The following is a 7,206-nucleotide window of genomic DNA, read 5'->3' as shown; positions in this document are numbered from 1 at the left end:
TACCCGAGTATAGGAGCAATATAAGCTTCTGAATTTTTCATGTTAGGACTTCAGGCGTTACTGAGAGGCCAGTCCAGAACTACAGCGCAGAACTTTCCCCAGACCCTGTTAATTGCCTCCTGCTAGGAATTAAAAAAAAAAACAACAACCAAAAAAAACAACAAAAACAACAACCCCAAACCAAACCTACACGTTTTTCATAAAAAGAACTCTGAGATCATTAGCTAACATTTGGAAGGCCCTCAAATTAACATGCGTGAAGGACTGTGGCCAAACTCCCACTGGCTCCCATAAAAGCAGTAATCAGTCCTTCAACCAAGATTCTCTACAAAATAACACCCAGAAGCCCCTGCAGAAGGGATTGCCAATCTCACCATCTGACTAGATTAAAAACAGCAGTAACAATGTGATAATTGACAGGAGAAACTTCCCTGACAAGGAATGAATCAGTGTTTATTTTTAGCCTTTTTCCCAAAGGCTTTATTTAAACAAAAGATTAACTAATCATTTCCGTCTTATGTTGTCCACACCAGAAACAGGAGGTGGCAGATCCTTACGTATCTGCAGGGAGCGCTTCGTTTTGGCTCATCCTTTGAGGTCTGCACTCTGGACGGATGCGATTGTGCCCATCGTTCTTTCATTTCTAGTCCAGTCAATCTGAAAAGTATCAAGGCTTCACTAAATTTAGACCACACACACCCCCCCCCCCAGTCAATATCTTTTATTTTCTAAAACGCAACCCTTAGGAAAGGTTTCAGAAAATGTAAATTGATATTTTCTCCATATCCCTCCCACCTTTGCTCCAAAGCTTCACTTGAAAAACAAGTCAGTATTAATCCTGACACTGCAACTGCCCACTGCAGCCTTTTGCAACGACAGAGCACTCTCAGTCCAAGAAGGTAAGGTTCTACCTGCGCACAGGAACCAGCAATAAAATCTTATTTAGGAGAAGGCAGTTCACCTGAGAAAAAACTGGCAAAAAAATTGTCCCATTTCATGGGGCAAATGCAAGGAAACAGTATCAATCCCAATGGCACCTAATAATATCTATGTTTCTGGTAGTAAGCTTTTTGGGTTCTGCTTCGTTTTGAAGTGGGGGACTTGAAGTGTTTTTCTAAAATTTTGAATGAATTGTGGGTTTCATTAGCAGAGAAGGAATCAGATTTCTATGAAAGCGTCTGAGGATAGATTTTTGTGGCTTATGTGCTATGGAACTAAGAAACATAAATGACCCTTTGTTTCATGGTACTGCAAACCTATAATATGAGGATTGCTACAAAATATAGAAAGAGCTTATTTGCTGGTCTCTTACTTACATAGTCTCAAAGCAATTGTACCACACTAAATTCCTAGGTCAAATTGTATTAATTTTAGTCCTGAAGAATTAGTCTTATTTTCAGCATCCAAGTATTTATTCTTCAATTGAAAATGTTTGTGTAGAATTTCTCTTCCGTGCTCCTTAATATTTCAGATAATTTTGGATATGACTACTTGGGCTAGGTCAAGTCTAGGTAAGATAGTTTGTTTGTACTATTTTAGTGGATACCTGATCATTCCTGAACAGAGTGAAACGTGAAGTAGACGACCATAGAAATCATGGAAAATTATCATTTTTTTCTTTATATGCAGCCCACTGGTCTCTTACGGAGATTAGGGGGAGAAAATCCACTGTTGTATTGCTCATAGGAGCAAGCTGAATCTTCAGTATCTCATGTCGTGTCTTAGTGCAAGAGATGCATCAGAATGGAATTTTACCTAGAAATAAAAGCATCCTTTCTCCTGTTTCTATGTCTCCTGAAGAGACCATTGCGGGAACGACTGCTAGTTGGGATGAGCTCTCTGCTTTGCAAATATTATCTGCAATGGTGAGCCCACAACCCCAGATAATTTGATTTCTGTTTAGAACTAAGATGAATGTAGAACACTAACAGGAACATTGTACAAAATGATTTAATCTCTGGGCAATCAGGCTAAACAAATCCATGAATCATTCATACGCATCTGCATTCCGAGACACAGCTCACTACAAAGGAAAACATTACAGATGGGGGGAGGGGGAGGCAGGAAATAAGGTAGATCGGTAAAATCTGCATGAAATACATGAGGTTTTAACCAAATGTATTGGCTGCAGGCCAAGTCCAAAAAATAAGGGTTTAGAGCAGAACTTGAGCTCCTAAATCTAAAACAGAGGTGGTGGAAAACCCCAGTGAGCTGCGCCTGACCTTGCACCATGCCTAAATTCAAGCCACCTTACATGTTTTTACATAAGCTACTCTGCTGCATAGAGCCTCTCCGTAAGTGCCCAGATCTGCACCAGTTCAACAGGGCTAAGCAGCTGGGCACACATTCACATCTCAGCTCAGTCAGGAACTAAAAACTATGTGTCACTCCATACAAGTCCCCAGAGCGGCTCAGTTCAAGAGGTAATCTTCAAACCCCTCTAATGGAAGCCGGTGGGACTGAGTCTTCACAACTGCAACTGTACCTGTTCCATCTAAAAAGGCACTTTTATGATGTACTAGAGCAGGTAAAGCATTTATCCGGGAAGTGGAAGGTCTGAGTTCAGGGCTTGTTCTTTGCAGATCAGAGATATCAGTAGCCACACTGACATCTGGGTGCATCAGTATTCACCTGAAACCAGCTTCAAAGCTTGATCGCTCATTTGTGACCCTGCACAGAACACGTCTAAAGCGGGTGGTGAAGCTCTATACAAGGATGCTCAAATTAGCATTGGCGTGTTCCTAACAGACCTGGGTAATGCCATGCCATCGGAGAAGGCTGAAACGTAGCAGAGTTTATTAGCTGAGATGAAACAAACATTAAGGTGATGGTACATACTGCTTCCACCTCTAGCTAGCCCAGGAGCCTCCCATTTCAGCACGTTCCTACTCTCAATCAAGCAACAAGCTGCATTCATTGTCTAAACTACTTCAGTATGGAAAACTGATTTTAAAAAAAAATAGAATTTATTGATTTTTACCATAAATGTTCCTCTCAGCCTAGCAATGGCTACTTGGGAGTTTGGATCTGCAGCTATCAGAATGTTAGGTGTAAGCAGTACCGGCTACTAGTCACCTCTCCGGGGATGGTTCCGGCGAATACAGGTTTGGGAATTACCGCTGGATGGCACTCTTGTGCCACAGAGCGTGGAACTGTATGGGATTTTACTTGGCTGCAAATACAGACATCTTTTAAAGACAAAGAACCAAGTTCACTTCTTCCTTATGCCATCATAAATTTGGAGTGGCTTCACGTAAGGCATTCAGTTTCATTTAGAGTTGCACCAGCATAACTGGGAGAAGAATACAAACCAGATGTTGAGAAGTGGTATTTTAGCTATTAATTCTATCAATAAAGTTTTGAACAATTTATGAAACCTGAATACAAGGAGCAGGCATAGAGGCTGTGGCCACAAAAGACCAAGAGTGCCCAGCTTAGTTCCTCTGTGTTGTTACAGGCCACACTAAATTCTAATATGTGACCTTAATGCTTTTACATGCCAGTGTTTTTACCCTTAAGGCTGCTATATTATACACACTATTCTATAAAGATACAAGAAAATTCTGCTATGGCTGGCTGTAAAACAAGAAGCTATCTTTATTCCAAAAGACACCATCTGAAGTCTTTGTTTTCAAGTTTCTAGTCTATATATTTAAAGTGTTTGGAGAATGTTTCACTCCTTTCTAATCCAAAATATTATGCTTTTTATTTTGAAATATTTGAAAAATGGCTCAATCATTTTCACATAGAATAATCATTTTGTGACAGTCAATATTTTTCAGAAAGTATTTCGTTTCCTGAGAAGAAATCAATTTTGGACTAAATTTTCTTTTTAAAAAGTCGTGAATATCTCAGTTCTCTAGTGAAATAGAATAATATCATATCCACAATAATTCCTTAATAAAGTAACGCATTTGGCTTAATGTAATGTACATGTGTTATGTATCAGTGCGGGGTGTGGGAGAATACCAGGAAATTTCTGCAAGTACATTTGAGCATCAGGGAAATAGCTTTGTGAAATTTGTGTTTCTGCTCCTTTTTCTGTTGGTGATACCCCTCTGCCTCAGTAAAGAGCTTCAGTTCCCCCAGCCCCAAAGCTCTACAGTGCTCTGAATATCAGGGACGTCTGATAAGTTCAAGAACTCTTTCAGCAAAGTCATCGTCTCCACCTTTATTTCCACCAAAACCAACAAGAGAGCCAGTAATCAATTTAAGCTGAGGCATTTTTTATTTTGGGGCTGGTAGCATATCTCTGGTTTCAGCCATGGAAGGAAGTGCTTAGAGTGTTTTATCACAGCCAGCTCTTGTGATTTACTTGGCATAACTGGAAGAAGGAAATTGTTTAAATATGGGCTAAAGCTTATTCTTGGGAAATACAGTTCCACGAACTTCAGATCTTTAACATATTTTTGGTTATCACTTGTATGCTGTCATTTTCTCTATTGGTAGCATGAGAATAATGTCACCCTAATTCTGTGATCCTTGACAGGAGAGTCTCTGTACGTGTGCTAAATGTACTCAGAGGCAAACCTGGCATGCTCGGGGTAAGAATGCTTCAGCGTACGTTCCTGCCCTCCCTGATTTTGGCTTATTCTGAGGGTCTTCATGGCCCTAGTATAATTTGGTCGCCCTGGGAAGATGCTCTAAATTAAGGATTTGATTTTATGGCTGAATAACACAGCAGCCTGAATCTATTCAGGGAATAGGATGGAAACTCTTTTCTTCTCACACTTTCGCCCTTCCATCCCTCGACTTTAGGCCGGGACTTACAGCATCCACAGTTGTCAGGATGGTCTGCAATTACCCCACACAGAACCTGTCTCTCCCCCCATTCTTTTACGTACTGTCACCATTTACTGAATAGCTGGTAGTTAACTTAATTTTTAAAATCTATTTTATGGTAATACCCTAGGGCTATGTTCTTATTTATGGTTTGTTTGCACTAGCTGTTGTAGATACTGGCAGCTAAAAGAGACACTATTGGGAAGAGCTTACAAGCTCTAGGTAGCACAAGTGGAGAACTGAGATCCAGGGAAATCAAGTGATTTGCCCAAGGTCACATGCTAAGTTTGTGGCAGTGTTAATCTACCCAATCTGATTATCTAAGGCATGTAGGCACCGATGCATGTTCTGGTGTATGTATCAGCCACAGGAATGCTAAACTGGAGAAGTTCATTTGGAGAAATAAAAGGAAAGAAAAAAAGGCATGCTTGGCACTACTTGAAGACTTGCAAGAGATTTCCACTTTCCCATTCTTTGAATATTTTGGAAATGCATTAACTCTTGGGATCTGCATTTTTAAATGTTTTAAACTGGAATAACGTCTGTTAAATGTAGCCAAGAAACATCTGGTTTTCCGTTCCTGGAACCCTGAGCTGAGGCAGCCGCTTTCCTGTCAGCTATGCCATGGAGTGAAATTGGTTCAATAGGTCACTCTGTTCTCTCCATCTCTTAGTTCTCAGTTTCCTATTAAAAAGATGGCCAACAATGAGAGTAAGCAGGAAGGGAAAGGAGATTGTATGTATTAGCCTATGAAAAAAAAATTTAGCTTCAGACTAAGTTAGATAACTGGCGACAGCAGAGCTATTAAGCATTAGAAAGAACACCAGGGATTCTATGGAACTGTACGATTTATTAGTCCCGTAATGGTTTATCTTTCATCAGTGGAAAACAACAATCTGATACAAATCCCACTCAAAACAATTAAAATATCACACTGATGGTCACTGGGTTTTGGATTTGACCCCCTCTGGTATCACTGGTAGATGGCCTAGGGCAAGCTGGTCATCAGTACACAGTATATTAATGGCAAGATTGTCATTAACTATCATCTGAGCAGTTCTAGACGATGCAGTAACTGAAGGGCCAGAAGTGCTTGATGCATTGTACGCACCGTCCCTTCAACAATCGTTCCCTCCAGTGGAGTCACACTGAGGACAGCTGGGAGGGAGAACCAGAAGAAGAGTTCAAAGGCCTGCAGTAGAGAAGAGTGTAAGCGTGTTGTATAGGTTTTAGTTCTTACATTCCCAGCTCTCCATGCTTTGACTATGCCTTGGACAAATAAATACATTCTTAAGAACTACATATTTTTTCCACTTCATCTTTTAAGAACAGGACCAGAACTAATAATGGCATTTAGATGCTTATGCTCCCCCTAAAATCATCAGGCATGAAAAGCATAAATAGGGTTGAGAGCATACACCATGATCTGATATTTAATTACCAATGAAAATCTGCATGATCCAGTCAGTGGCATTAATATTAGGAGACTAGTAACACTGAGGTGGCAGAGCCTTTTCCTTACTGAAAGATAGCAGCACCCTAGTTTCCAAGGACCAATTTCAAAAACAACTGGGAAAAGAAACGCTGTGACCTTCTGCCGTGAACATTTTGGTGAGGCAAAAAGGCCATCAGAGTCCTGTTTCTTATAAAGATGTAATTTGCCACCACTCGCGTGACTTCAAAAGCAAAACTAATCTGGAGGAAGGGTTTCTCCAGTTTTTGCCTTAGATGTGACCTTTCCCTTCCCAGTCCATGAATTTAAAATAACAAGGAAGTGAGTCCTAATCTGAGGAAGAGTTTCCAAAACAAAATTAGAGATGCAGCACTTTCTGTAGCAGGGTCTTGCAAAGTGCTGATGGTATAAATTAACTAATGGGGGTCAGGTCTGTGTGCACAGAGGAAACTTGCTAAAGGCAGATAGGGTGCAGGAAGGGAAGAGGGAGTTGCACAGCTCACAGGCAGTTGCAAGTAGCTTCCTGACACTATTTACTTGGTGAAACATTTTGTTTCCCTCAGAGCAGTGTTTGGCTTTCACCATCACCAGTGTAAGCAAATGCCTTTATTGGCATCATGTCTGTTTTACATTGCCCAGCGTTCATAGCCTGATACTGAAGTGGCTGTTCCCCAGCTAGTCTGTAATTATCTAAATCCGCGTAGTCGTATGGTCCACCCATAGCCCAGCTAGACTCCTGTCAAATGTATGCTTTAAATAAATACGATCTGATCTAGTCTGACTGCCAAGAAAGACCATGCTGTTTTACTTCATGAATAACAAAGAAAGTCTGTAATAACATATGTATACGTTGTTGTCAATACACTGTTGTCAATGAGTAGCTGGGAATGGAATGAGGCAGTTTACTCTGTGATGCATTGATTTGTGGCCTATTTTGTGGCCTCTTCAGCCTCATCTGATTTTTGAATTTG

Source organism: Phalacrocorax carbo, chromosome 5 (assembly GCF_963921805.1).
Source record: "Phalacrocorax carbo chromosome 5, bPhaCar2.1, whole genome shotgun sequence".
NCBI classification, from domain to species: domain Eukaryota; kingdom Metazoa; phylum Chordata; class Aves; order Suliformes; family Phalacrocoracidae; genus Phalacrocorax; species Phalacrocorax carbo.
The sequence above is the reverse complement of the archived record's forward strand: the minus strand, read 5'-3'. Positions refer to the sequence as shown.